This window comes from Cervus canadensis, chromosome 26 (assembly GCF_019320065.1).
Source record: "Cervus canadensis isolate Bull #8, Minnesota chromosome 26, ASM1932006v1, whole genome shotgun sequence".
Classification (NCBI taxonomy): Eukaryota; Metazoa; Chordata; class Mammalia; order Artiodactyla; family Cervidae; genus Cervus; species Cervus canadensis.
This window is the reverse complement of record NC_057411.1, coordinates 39,080,512-39,094,982: the sequence shown is the minus strand read 5'-3', so window position 1 is coordinate 39,094,982 and position 14,471 is coordinate 39,080,512. Positions and strand designations below refer to the sequence as shown.

Below are 14,471 nucleotides of genomic sequence, written 5' to 3'. Positions count from 1 at the left end.
GACATTGGTGGCCAGAGAGAAGGCAGTGTGGTATCTTGAAGTCTCCTCTCCCAGGTTCCCAGATCCTGGCCTCAGACTCACACAGGGGCCAAGGCCAAGCAAAGGAGTGTGGCCTTTTGCTTGATCAGAGTCCCTGCTCCCCACTTTCTGCTTCCCATGACCCACCTGTCTTTAACAGCCCTTCTGATGGCCTCATGACAACCATATTCAGCTTTGGCCAGCCTTCTGAAGACACTCACTAGAACTTTGATCAAGGCCATGATGGCTTGAGTCCACAGGACTTGATCAGGCCTGCAGGCTCCACAGTGAACATGCCTGAACCAGAGCTACCCAGAGCTGGCTGAGGGGGAACCCACAGGGACCGGGGCCCTATGGGCTGAGGAGGCAGAGTCCCTGATGCCTGGGTCCCACCAACAGCCCTGAATCACGGCTCTTACGACTCATGTATCACTCTGGGAATCTCTTGTTGTTTCAAACAAAGGCCTGGATACAGTGGGTGCTGGGGAAAGATAATGTGACACACAGGACCTATTTCCACATGATGCTGGTGGAGGAAGACAAGAGCACGCTCACGGCCAACCTGTGCCTCTGAATCCTAGAGTCCACAGCCATCCCTGCCACCTTGGACAGCACAGTGTCCTTCAGGGCGTGGCAATCCAGTCGGGTCCAGCATCACCTGGCCTCAGGACGGCTTCTCCACCACCCCTGGCTCTGCTTGAGGACAAGGCTCTGCTTGTGGGTGTCCAGCTCCTTGCTGGCCATTCGGTGTGTGAGGGGCGAATGATTGAGTAGGTCTGCCCCTGCTAAATCTGTGTGGTCACATTACTGAGCAGGAGCCTGGAGATGGACTCCTGACAAGGGAAGCAGGTGGGGAGAAGCTGCTGTGTGTATGCTTAGTCACTCAGTCGTGTCCGACTCTGTGACCCCATGGACTGTAGCCCACCAGGCTCCTCTGTCCATGGGATTCTCCAGGCAGGAATACTGGAGTGGTCTGCCATTTTCCTCCTCCAGGGGATCTTCCCAACCCAGGGACTGAACCTGCATCTCTTTTGTCTCCTGCACTGCAGGAGATTCTTTACCACTGTGCCACCTGGGAAGCCCTGGGGAGGCCTCTGTATCTCTGTAATTAATGTCCCAAACAGACACCACAAACACACCTTTAGGACTCCCACCCAAGTGGCCACATGCCTGTGGACTTTGAGACACTCAACCGTACATGGTGGCCTTGACATTGGCAAGACCAGTGTTGGGTTGGAAGTTGGGGGTCTTGGGCCAGGTATCTGGGTCTTAGCTCTCTCTGGAATGTTCAGTTCCATATGCAAAAATCATTTCCATCCGTAAACCATGTTTTCCCCTATTTGCAAAATGAGGGGTTGAGTATGACCCTGGAACATCATTTCATTTTGAGGATTAACCCCCAAGGTGCTGCCCCTAGCCCTATTTTGGAATCAGCTGCATGAATCCCATGTGTAAGCAGTGCTTTTTCCATGGCAGGACTGACCTCTCTCGGGAAGAAGTATAATTAGACTCATTTACCAGCCCCCCTCCCCCTGGCAAAGCTGGATGAATTATTCATGTTCTGTTTTTCCATTTAATTGTACTCCAAGTGTCTGATGGCTTTTGTTTCACTTTCAGTCACACTTTGGCAGCTAAGAATGATTTTTCCCTACAAGGAAAGTTTGTCAGACACAGGTAGGTGGAGAGAGGAGCAGGTCACGCAGAGAGAATAAGGGCAGAAGGTAGACTAGTTCTGGTCCCCACCCTTCGGCTGAGTGCAAGGTACTTCTCTCCAGTGTAGGAAGTTGAATGGTTCCCCCCACCCCACCAATACAAATCCATGTCCTAACCCTCAGAGATTATGAATGTGAATTTATTTGGAAAAAGGGTCTTTGTACACGTGATTAAGTTCAGGATCTCAAGATGGTGTGTGTGGGGGGGTATTCCTAGATTACCTGGGTGGGCCCTAAATCTGATCACAAGTTCCTTATAAGAGACACAAAAGGAAAAGCAGACACACCCAAAGGAGAAGGCCATCTCAGAGGCAGAGGTTGGAGCGATGCCTGAGGTTACAGGGGCTGGGAGAAGCATGGAAGGACCCTCTCCAGGAGCTCTCAGGGGAACACAGCCCTGATAACACCTTAATTTTGCAAACTTCAGACCTCTGGAACTGTTGAGACAATAGATTTTTATTGTTTTAAACCAAATGGTGTGTGAAAAGTTATGCCATCTATAGGAAACTCAGACACCCAGGTTGCTTCCTGGAAGTTGGGAAATAAAGACATGGGCATCATGCCAGGACCATAGACATCTTCCTCAACATCCATTCCAGACTGCTTCTTTCCCTGCAGGTCCCTGTTTTAGCAGCTCTAGCCCTGAAATGCTGAGCCAGGAATCAGGGCAGGTTTGGAATCCCCTGCCCACTCCTTCCTTCATCAATTCCAGCCTATCTCCCTGTCCTGGCTTCTCCATTTGGAGGTCCCTCTGCTTTGGCCCTCAGCCCAGGCTGTCTCTGCCTCAGGAGGGCTCCCTGCCCCTGATCAGCCCCCCAACCTCAGCCAGAGTGAGCTTCCTAAAATGGGGCTGGGTTTCCCCCACTGCCCTGCTCTATAGGTGCCCTTCTCCTCCTGCCCCCAGCCACAAGAGAAGGCCTTCTTTTTAGGTTACAAACATTGGCTGACCGTTTTCAGTCATCTGAGTGCAGGCAAAATCATTTATACCCTAGACTTCAGTCTGTACCAACTTGGTGCCCACCTGAGATGCCCCGTGTCTGGCCCTGAGCAGATGGCATCACATCTGCGTCTGTCGTTATCCTCTCCACCTGTGGGTGAGATCCCCTTCCTGTAGATGAGTAAACAGGGGCTCAGCAAGGAGAAGCCGCTTGTTCAGGGCCAGGCAGAGGGTGGCCAGCCGGGGACAGCAACAGAATTGAGCTCCAGAATCTACAATATGCAGTATGCTGTGACTTGGGAGACAGGGAAGAATGTCAGCCCCAGCCTGACAACCTGGGGCTGAATCCAGGCTCTGTCTGCTTGCTAGCTGTGTGTGCAAGCCTCCCTGTGCTCCAGTTTCCCCAATTCACAATGACAGTGGTATACCTTACCCCTGTCCTCTGTCCATGGGATTTCCCAGGCAAGAAGACTGGAGTGGGCTGCCATTTCCTTCTCCAGGGGATCTTCCCGACCCAGAGACTGAACCTTCTCCTGCACTGCAGGCAGATTCTTTACTGGCTGAACCACCAGGGAAGCCCCTAAACCATCACCACCACACCTTACCTCCTAGGTAGTGTGTATGCTTAATCATTCAGCCATGTCCGACTCTCTGTGGTCCCATGGTCTGTAGTCTGCCAGGCTCCTCTGTCCATGGAATTTTCCAGGCAAGAACACTGGAGTGGGTTGCCATTTCCTCCTCCAGGGGATCTTCCCGACCCAGGGATTGAACCCGTGTCTCCTGCGTCTCCTGCATTGGCAGGCGGATTCTTCACCATTGAGCCACCACAGAAGCCAATTATTCAGTTACAAGATTTCTTATGAAAAATCATTGTTTCTCCTTGTAAATCCTCAGTCTACCTCCTATAAGTAGGATGATGCACGTGATGTGTTGAGGACAGGGCCTGGTGTGGAGTAGGTGCTTTGTAAGTGAACTAGTAAGAAGGAACATACCCTAACACTGCAGGCAAGAGCGGAACTGGCTTCCAGGGAGCCTGGATTCCACGCTCAAATCTGCCTTTAATCCATGTGGAGACTCCCTTGGGCCAGGCACTCAGCTTCTCTGGACCAGTGTGGGCGGAGGCTCCAGGAGCAGGAGAGGAAAGGCCCAGCTGTGGGAGTGTGGGCGGGAGGGGGCCTGGGAAGTTTGGGCTGCTTCTAGCAGCCTCCTGGCTCCAGCCGCTTTTCCTTCGGTGCTTGTGTGAACAAGCCCAAGTGCAACCCTCCACACCACGGTCAGCAGACAATTTCTGTAAAGGGCCAGAGAGGAAATATTTCAGGCTTGGCAGGCCATAAGAACTCCTCCTGCTACCCAACTCTGCTTCTGTGATGCAAAAACAGCCACAGATAATATGTAAATGAATGGGCGTGGCAGTGTGCCCCTCAAGCTCTATGAAATTCTTGCGCCCACCTCTCCCCCCTGGGCTACTCTTTGCGGAGCCTGGGGTTTAGAACTGGAGCTGCAACCTTGCTGTTGTAACAGAAGCCTCCCTTTACTGCCAGTTTGTAAAATGCCTGGAGGTCACTAAAGCTCAGAATCAAGGGTTTATTTCATCCCAGAGTGAAGTCTGTGGTTCTTTTCGCCAAGGACACAGGAATGTAATTCAGGTGGGTCTTCTGCAGAGTCATCAAGTTTGCAGAGATTTTTATAGAAACCCCTTCATCTCTTGCTGCCAAGGGCATCTCCTGATGTCCTGAAACCCGCGGGTAGACACATGTACCTGGCACCTTGGCCGATCATTAGTCTGAAGCTACACCACTGCGTGGGATCTCACTTGGAGGGTCCTGAAACATCGGACAGAAGGTGGCTATGCTTCTGTGGCCCACACTCCTCTGAGCTGCAGCTCTCTGAAACTCGGTCTCCCTTACCCGTCCCAGGATCACAGGCACAAGCGCTGTCACTCATTCCCCGGGCAGATCTCCGCTCACCATAAAATAAGTCCGGCACGTGAAATGAATAAATGTCATTGGTTCATTTCAGGGAGGAGCTCCAACGAGAAACGGGTATGGAAAGCACCCATGGATGCCCAGGAATCACACAAGTATCAACTAATGTCTGATAGTGGCTATGCTGTCATAAGTGATTCTGAAGATACAGCCAGTAATTAAGCCTGGAGACACTGTCAGACACTTGGAGAGTTGGTAAGGGCAGTTCCCTGCAGGCCAGGCACCTGGACATCCCTGCAGAAGGGGACCACCCACCCTCCAATCCTATGAAGGAGGAGAGGGAAGCAAGGGCAGGGAGGTGACTGGCCTAGGGCCAGGGGTAGAAGCAGAGCAAGGATGAATCTTGGCTTCCTAACTTCCAGCCTTCTTAACTATTGCTCCCACTGCCCGCTCTGTTCCAGAGTGATTGTACCTCCACATACCGTGGAGTTCTCCCATGGGGTCAGCACCCCCAAAGATTCTGCTGTTAGGGCTTGCTGGACTGGCTGCGTCCTGGGCAAGCTGGATGTTGAGAGTGGGCAAGGGCTCCCTGATGAGAAGGATGGAGCTTTGGGCTCCACTGACTGAACACAGAAAAGCGTGGTTTATCCAGATGTCCTCGTAAAAAGCACGCTCTCAGGAAGGGGAGGCTGTTACCATGGTGACCAAGCAGGAGTAAGGATGGAGGCAGCTCTGCCAAGGGTCACACCACAAAAGGCCTCCCACACATGCTCCCCAAGGATGCTGGTGTGGAGGGGCCTGGAAGGCCTCCTGCATGTGGAGGCAGTCTCACTGGGGCATGGCCAGCAAAGCTGCTTTTTTTCCAGCAAATTTTCTCCAAAAGATGACCTGGCTACAAGCACAAGATATGGGCACTCCACTAACCGAGTGAGATTCTATAGGAGGTGACCTGTGTCTCTGTATCAGTTTGCTTGGGTCGCCATAGTGAAATGCCACAATTGGGTGACTTAAACAGTAGAAAATTATTCTCTCACGGTGTGGAGGCTGGAAGTTCAAGATTAAGGTGTTAGCAGGGTTGGTTCCCTCTGAGGCCTCTGTCCTGAGCTTGTGGATAGCTGTCCTCTCCCTGTGTCCTCACATGATCATCCCCTCTGTGTGTGTCTGTGTGCCAATCTCCTCTTCTTATAAAGACACCAGTCACATTGGATTGGGACCCACCCTAGTGACCTCATTTTACCTTAATCACCTCTTTAAAGACCCATCTCCAGATATAGTCATATCCTGAGGCACTGGGGGATAGAGCTTCAATATACAGCTTTTTTTGGGGGGGGGGACAAAATTCAGCCCATAACAGCCTCCTTCTCTTCTCTGCTCAGAATCTCATGAGCTTTGATGGAGCAATCTCACTCTGAGAAAATGCTGGGGCCACGTACGGTCATGAAAGAGGAGGCATTCTGAGTAACTGCTCACTGTGCAAGCTCATTGAAACCCTGGAGTGTTTTCTCTTTGTGATGAGCAGTTTGCACATCTCTACCACAGGCCAGCTTAGACAGGCAATTGTGATTCCCAAATGCTTAGACAGGCAAGAAAGCTCTGACTTCTGAGTCACAAAAACCAGGGCTAGACAGTCCAGGCCTCATCAAATAACAGCTGTGTGACCTCTGAAAAACTTCTCAGCCTCTCTGTGACCTGCTTGTCTGCAAAACTCTGTAGAATGAGTGGATACTATCTGCTTTGCATGGCTGTAGTGAAGAGTTTAGGGAGATGACATCTCCTTCATCAAGGAGATAAGGACCTAGCACATGGCTGGTACTTTGAGCAACAATTAAAGGTAGTTAGAATCAGTGGAGTTCTCTCCTTCTGAAACAGACATGAAATTAACCAGGTTGCAAACGGTATAATGTTCGTTGCACCCTAGAAGGACAGTGAGGGTTCACGCTGGATTACATGCCTGGGTTTGCATCCAACTCAGGGTTAGGGGAGGAAACCCAAGGTGGGACACAGCTGGGATGCACACCTAGGTGGCTCCCTTCCATGGCACCAAGAAGGGAAAAACCAGATCCTGTCTCGACCTTTCAGGGCTCCTAGCCGAGCAGTGAAACCAGATACTAGCCCCATGATGGATGCTCCAGGAGATACCTAAAGGGCACCTGTGATGAGATTTGTAACAATGCCCTGAGCTGGTCTGGAGAGTCAGGGAAGGGTCCTCTGAGGCAAAGGCATTCAGCTGGGGCCAGAGTGTGAGTAGGAGTTACCCAGGCAGAGGGTCGGGCTGGCAGAAGTGTTCCAGGTGAGAGGGAAGTATAAGGGTGAAGAGTTGAGAGAAGGCAGGTTGCTTGAGCCCTAAGAGGGAGACAGAGAGGGTGGGTGACAGGGTTCTAGCCTGGGGTCAAAGTGGAGGTTAATCAGGAATGCGTTACACAAGTGCCATGGAGGCCTTTCAGGAAGGGACAGGAAGCATGATACAGTTGTATGTCCCACCACCCAAAGGAAATGTTAGAAACATCATACAGCTGCCAAAGCCCATGCATCCAGTCACCTATGTAATGAATTAATCCCCACTCTGCCCTGCAACAGTGTGAAAAGCACCTTAGGATCTAAAATGAGAGCCTGAAACGACTGCATGGATGGAAACGGAAAGGCAATCTGAGTGACCAGGGCCAGGAGGAGCCATGGGAAAGTGTCCCACTTCTCAGAACTCATCTCCACAGCTGCATCGTGGAATGACAGCATGACCTACGCGAGCTGCCATGAGGATAAAGGGTAGCAAGTGCAGTGCGTTCAGCTCAGTGCCTGCAAGAAAATGTGCAATAACATGGCTGTCACGGAGATTGTTAATATCATGACTGAGAAGCAGTGTGGCATGATGGTAACGTGCACAGTTCTGTGTCCAGACGCCCCAAGTCTGAATCCCACCCTCTTGCCAGCTGGGTGACTCTGGGTAGATTGCCTGACCTTTCTGTGGCTTAGTTGTTCTTGTTCAGTATTTAAGTCATGTCTGACTCTGCAACCCCATGGACTGTAGCCCACCAGGCTCCTCTGTCCATGGCAATTACCTCCCCTGTAAAGGGGGGCTGTTAATCATGCCTACTCCACAGTGATGTGGGAGAACTAAGTAGGTGAATATGTGCACAGTGATTGGGCACTGCCTGGCACAGAGTAAGTCCTCAGGAAGAGGTGAAGGTGGTGTGCGAGGTGGTGAGGGTGATAATGGGAGGCAGCCCTGGCCCCTATGGAGTCAGCACCATGGACAGCGTGCACGCACCATCCATTGGGGTGGAAACTGACAAATCCCCTGGCCTTGCTGAGCCCCTGAAACAGTGGTGCTGATAACAGTTTAACAGTGTGTTTTCTGGGTGGAAAGCTGACCTGGGGGATTCAGACTCGGGGCATTTCTGTGTAGACACACCCCACTTTCCTTTCCTGTGGCAGGATGAGAAGAGGCAGCCTGTAAGATTCTTAACAGTGGTCATGGGCCTATGTGGATCCTGCCTACAGCACATCAGGCCCCATGTTCACCAGCCATTCTGCTATCACAGCCCCCGGCACAGGAGGCACATCCTATCAGATGGAAGAGAAAAGCGAGGCTCAGAAAGCCTGAGTGACAGGCAGTGTCACTGGGCAAGGGCGTGTTGAAGGCAGGGTTGAACCCCAGGCTTTAGGGTTTCTGCATGGGGAGGAGCCTTGCTCGGTCCCCTCTCTGGCTCTCTGTGTGGAGAACAAGCCCAGCCCACAGGTGGCTGGGTGCTGACTAAGAATTTGGATTTGCATCACCATCCAGCCGAGCTTCAGCACCTGCTCCATACATGAGAATTAGAAATTTGTTCCAGGCTGTAGCTTGGTATGGTGCCAGCTTCCACCATGAGAGATTGCTCAGGGGGGAGAAAAATCAATTGAAGCATCTATACAAGTCTCCAGGTACTAAAAATAAAGCTGGGGTCCGTCAGCTGAGGCCTCCTGTGCAATCTGTTACCTTTAAGATGTTTCAGACTCAGAAAAATCACCCAGCACTGCCTAAAGAGCCTCAAAATGTTGGTATTAAAGGACGTGAGAGGTTGTTTAAACAGATGTGGTGATGGCACTGGGGAAAAGGGGCTTCAACTATTCCAGAAGATGCAGGGATTTTATGAAAAGCAGCCTTAAGTAATTGAGGAGCCTAAGGAGTGGTCTAATAGGGCTTTAATGTCAGCCAACTGCCAGACCCCTTTATGTGAATGATCCCCTTTATTCCTTACAAATATCCACATGATAAGGAATTTGGCCCATTTTGCAATAGCTGAAATTGATGGCAAAGGAGATAAGGCAGCGAATCTGAGCCCAATTCTGCCAGACCCCAGTGCCCAACTGCTTCTCTTTAGTGTCTGGGGTCCCAGAGCCCCCACGCTGGAACCCAGACTTACAAGGAGGCATCTACATCTGAAGACGTGTGAACTGTGGAAACTGGGAACTTCCTCCCTCCAAAATCACCACCTGCAACCATTCATGAGCCCCTACCGTGTGCCAGGCCCTGCATTATGTGTGGGGACACAGAGAGGGCTTAGCCTAGGTTCCTAATCACAGCGGTTTCATCAGAAAATGGACGAGATGTTCCTACTAACAGATGACAAAAGCCCAGTGTGACCCGGGAGTGTGGGCCCAGAGGGGCTCGGAGCAGCCTGAGAGGGGCCCAGAGAGGACAGAGGAGAAGTTACGGGGCAAAGGGGGCTGTGAGTGATGCTTGTGGGCAAACAGGTGACTGGAGGGAGAAAGGATGATCCAGAGAAGGAACAGGGAAGGCTGAGCACCACCTGCATCCGCCGACAGGAAGGGGAACCCAATGACCCGAAGGTGTGGGGAAGCCTGATACACGAGACCCAGGGGAGGTGAGTGAGGGGTGGGAGTGGGGTGTGTTGAGGGTAACCAAGAGCTGCAGGGCACTGTGGGGGGCAGATTTGGACATTCTCCAGAAGCTGATGGCTTTACCAGGAGATGGCTTTGCCTCTGAGAGCTTTCCCAAGAGGACTGATGTGGTCAGACCAGAGGTGGTGATGAACCATTCTCACTGGGCATGCGGGCAAGGTGGAATTCAGGCAACAGTCCAGGAAGGAATGGTGCAGCCTGAGCTGAGCCTTGGTGAGGGTGAGGAGGGCAGGATTCCAGTGTCATTGGGGGAGAATAGAAAGGGCTTGGCACTTCTTGTCATGTTGTGGGTGAAGAGGGGGAGGAGGCTGGGGCCTTGGTGACAGATGAAGGCGCAGCACCCTGTATGTGCCTGGCACACGGCGGAGGCTCAGGAAGTGCCAGCCTCCCCTCCCTCTGTTCAGAGCATCCAATTCTAGAATTACAAGAGGAAAGGTCCTCTGAATCCACTCTATCACTATTCTTACTGGTCAAAATAATGCCCACTTTTTCTCCTTTATTAAAAAGATTTTCTTCTCCCTTAAAACCTTTGCTAAAAATCAATTCTACCTAAGTAGAAAGTGTTAAGAACCAGACTCCCAGTGCAGGAGACATAAGAGATGTGGGTTCGATCCCAAGATCAGGAAGATCCCCTGGAGGAGGAAATAGCAACCCACTCCAGTATTCTTGCTTGGAGAATCCCATGGACAGAGGAGCCTGGCGGGCTACAGTCCATGGGGTCACAAAGAGTCAGACGTGACTGAAGTGCCTTAGCTCGCAGGCACAGAAAGTGTTATTGTTTGGACACAAGGAGATGGTAACACAGCAGAAAGCTCCCAGTGGCCTGGGGGACCGAACAGCAGCATCAGAGCAAATCAAGACCCTGAAGGGTAAGAGTTAAAGGAATGTGAACCCCCAGGTCCCGAGTCCACCAGGAAGTACTTGTTCAAAAGGTATTTCAAAATTCAGAGCAATTCCCCAGCTCAGCGTGGAGTCATAGCAGCTTTTCTGGCCTCCTCCTACGTTGGAAATGAAACGCCTTTTCTAATTACTCAGCTACTATCAGACTCGTCATCACACCTACAAGCCACAGTCCTGACACCTTTCTTGCAAGGGGGAGGCTGGGACGCCACTGGACGGTGCCAGGCCTCTCTGCTCGGGGTCCCTGTGTCTCGTCATTCTGGTAGTGAAGCAGCAGCAGGCCATGGGGAGTACCCTGTGCAACCTGGGTCCCTGGTGAGCTGATCTAATCAAGGGACGTTTCCACAGCCACCACATGCCCTGGAGATTCCACTCAGCTCCTTCTGCCTGCCTAACTGGTACTTAGGTCCTACAGACAAGGGTTGCCTTGAGCCCGGCCCTGGCATCACCAGCATGCTAAAATGCTCATACCCCCCTAAGGGCCAAAACACTTGTATATTTGGATCAACTAACAATTCATTTTCACAAAATTAGGGTCTATGCACAGGTCTAACAGAATCACATGGCAGGATCTGCAGCCAAGGAAGTCTCTCTGGGCACCCATGGGGACCCCCAATCCACTGATGCTCCAGCCATCACCTCTTCCCCTGGCTGAGATTCTGGGACCAACCATTATTTTCACTCCATTGCATATACCATCAGCCCCACGTCTGCATCTTCAGTTTGCAAACACAGCACCCTGGCTCCCTCTCCATCCACTCTGCATCTGCCGACATGAAGGAAAATGGGGCTGGAAAAAAACTCAACACTGCCATGCTCGCTGGTCCCTCTCATTCCTCACAGCACTTACCACCTGCTCATGTACTGGATATTTGCTTGTTTATTGTATTAATGGTTTATCAACATTAAATTATATGTCCATTCCAGCGGGACATGGATCTTTATCTCCCTAATTTAAGCAATGGGAACAGAGCCTAGCCTATACGTTTATTTTTTGGGGGCTCCAAAATTCCTGCAGATGGTGACTGCAGCCAGGAAATTAAAAGACCCTTGCTCCTTGGAAGAAAAGCTATGACAAACCTAGACAGCATATTAAAAAGCAGAGACATCACTTTGCCAACAACGGTCTGTCTAGTCAAAGCTATGGTTTTTCCAGTAGTCATGTATGGATGTTGGACCATAAAGAAGGCTGAGTGCTAAGGAATTGATGCTTTCAAACTGCGGTGCTGGAGAAGACTCTTGAGAGTCTCTTGGACCGCAAGGAGATCAAACCATCAATCCAAAAGGAAATCAACCTGGAAAATTCACTGGGAGGACTGATGCTGAAGCTAAAGCTCCAATACTTTGGCCACCTGATGGGAAGAGCCAACTCACTGGAAAAGACCCTGATGCTGGGAAAGATTGAGGGCAGGAGGAGAAGGGGACAACAGAGGATGAGATGGTTGGATGGCATCACCAACTCAGTGGATATGAGTTTGAATAAATTCCGGGAGCTGGTGATGGACAGGGAGGCCTTGTGTGCTGCAGATTCATGGGGTCGCAAAGAGCCAGACACAGCTGAGCGACTGAACAACAACAACACAGGGCCTAGCACACAGTAGGGGCTCAATAAGTGTACTAGTGATGGCATGCTCTCCAGTGAGTGGACGGGGCACAGAAATCTGACAGTAATGACTGGGCAGGTCTGCCTGTGAGCCTGGGATGGACCAGTCCTCTTTTCTTAATAACAATAACCTGTTCCAATGTCCTGTGGCCACCTTGGTCCAAAAGACAGTTCTGATACAGGCCCATATCTACAAATATCATTTTGACTATCGATCTATCTCACGGTTTCTTGCCCATGGCCACACTCTACCCTACCCACGTCTGTGTCTCCCTGGTCTACTCAGTTTCCTGGCTTCCAGACTTATCTGCTAGAATCCAGTCCATCCACAACATACACCCACAGCCTCAGGGATCCCTCTGCAAGCTGACTAATATTAATGCCCTGCTTGAAGTGAAAAGTGATGTGAAAGTGTTAGTCGCTCAGTTGTGTCTGACTCCTTGCAACCCCATGGACTGTAGCCTACCAGGTTCCTCTGTTCATGGGATTCTCCAGGCAAGAATACTGGAGTGGGTTGCCATTCCCTTCTCCAGGGGATCCTTCTGACCCAGGGATCAAACCCAGGTCTCCTGCATTGCAGGTGGATTCTTTACCATCTGAGCCACCAGGGAAGCCCATTCCTCTCCTTAGGGTACATCAGTAGCTTCTTATCACCTGATAGCAGTTAGGAGGTGGACAGTTTTCAGAACACAGATCCAGACACCAAGCAAGTCTTTCAATTACTTTCCAGTCTTTTTGCTGAATGAGGGAGAAGGTATCTATTTGTGCAGTCATATCTCTAACACCTGATGAGGAATCACTTCTTCATCCCCACGTCCGACAGAAAGAACCAGCCTCATCTAACACACACATTTATAAAGTCTGCACATGTGACTATTTAACTCAAAGTATGAATCCTTTCAAACTAAATTAAATAAGAAATTCTGCTTCTCAGTCACCCTAGCCACATTTTAGGTACTCCACAGGCACATGTGACTTGCAGCTACCATCCTACAAATGCAAATAGAGAACTTTTCCGTCTTCACGAAAAGATCTACCAGACAGGGCATGGGATGGATTTTATTCCCCTTGTTTTGTTTTCATGGCATTTATCTCTATGGCTCTTCTGACTTATGTGTGTTGATACATCTTATTTTCATATGTGGTAGTAAAATTAATGTTCTTTTCCAAATGCACTAACTTAGGTAAAATTAAAGCCACTTAATTTAAAGAAAATTAATAAAAGTGAGAAAAGAAAATGAAATAATGCACAGTGTACAGACAGAGTCATAGTTGCAAAAGGGGTTTGCGAATGACCAATGTTTGGAGACAGGGGTCCCCAGGAGGCTGTCCCCTACTCACACCATCCACCAGGCCGGAGGCAGCTGCCCTGACCTCCCACTTTCCTGTTTCATCATGCACACCTACACTGCCCCCCACCCCCACCCCCCGCCGCCGCCACCATCCACCCTGGACCCTTCAGCAGCCTCCTCAAGCTACTAGAAGCATCCTAACCCTGCCCCCTCCTCAGTCCTCCCTGGTAGCCCAGGCAGAGTGTGCAGACCTGAGTTATAAGCAAGGCTTGCATCTCTGATACCACCCAGGTCAGGGTTGTGTCCCCCAGAGGTGCCCTTGAGAAAGAAGCTGAGTTTCTTTCATTCACCCTTGTGTCCCTGGACCTCAGTATGGGGCCTGGGACGGAAGAGGAATTGATGGTTAAATGAATGAAATGAAACAGAACCCCTTACACAGCTGCAGGGCTTTGTAATTTTTAAAGGGCCTTGGCATTCATGGTGTCATCGAATCCTCACAACAGCCCAGGGAGATAGATCGGGCAGAGGTTACCATCCCCACCCTAGTCCTAGGATAAGGAAACCCGGGCTCCAGGAAGAGGAAGTCACTGTCCCAAGACCGTGGCCCGAGGACAGGGCAAAGAGCACTGGGCCAGGCCACGGGACTCTGTCCCTGCCAGGGCGTCTTTCCGAGCACGCATTTCTTCATCTATAAAATGGGCTATGATATCACTGCTACTGCTTTGTAGCTTTTATGTCCACCATGAATACCAAGTGAGGTTGTGAATGAAAAGCCACTTTGTAAACTGTAGTGTGCTGCGCAGAAGACTGAGGTCGGCCAGCCGCAGTCCCGTGAGTCCCACACCTGCCCCATTTGCAGACCTGGGGCTCCTGTGTGGTGCCTCATCTTTTTCTGCTGGGAAGCAGGTCAGGCAGGTCCGTGCCACCCATCTCAGGGGCCCCCAGTTCCTGAAGCAGCGCATGATTTTCCCCAGGAGACCACTCCTTCCCACATTCAGACACCATCCTGGGGTGGAGCTGACCCCTCCGGCACCAGGGAGGGGCCTGGCCAACCAGAGCACTGCATCCCCAACAGTAATGGGTTCAGGGGTGTCCCTGAGGCCCAATCAGAGCCCGTGGGGTACCACCTGGGAGCTTGGTGGGACAGTTCAGTGAGAGCTGTCTTTTTTCTGCTGGACTTTACTC

At 51.0% G+C, this 14,471-nt stretch overlaps 1 protein-coding gene across 2 annotated transcripts in view; it reads right to left on the bottom strand.

Annotated features, from left to right (window-relative positions):
• Window positions 1–14,471, bottom strand: part of PPP2R2C (protein phosphatase 2 regulatory subunit Bgamma) — a 161,667-nt gene that overhangs the window by 35,359 nt on the left and 111,837 nt on the right. The gene's annotated exons all lie outside the window — the stretch shown is intronic.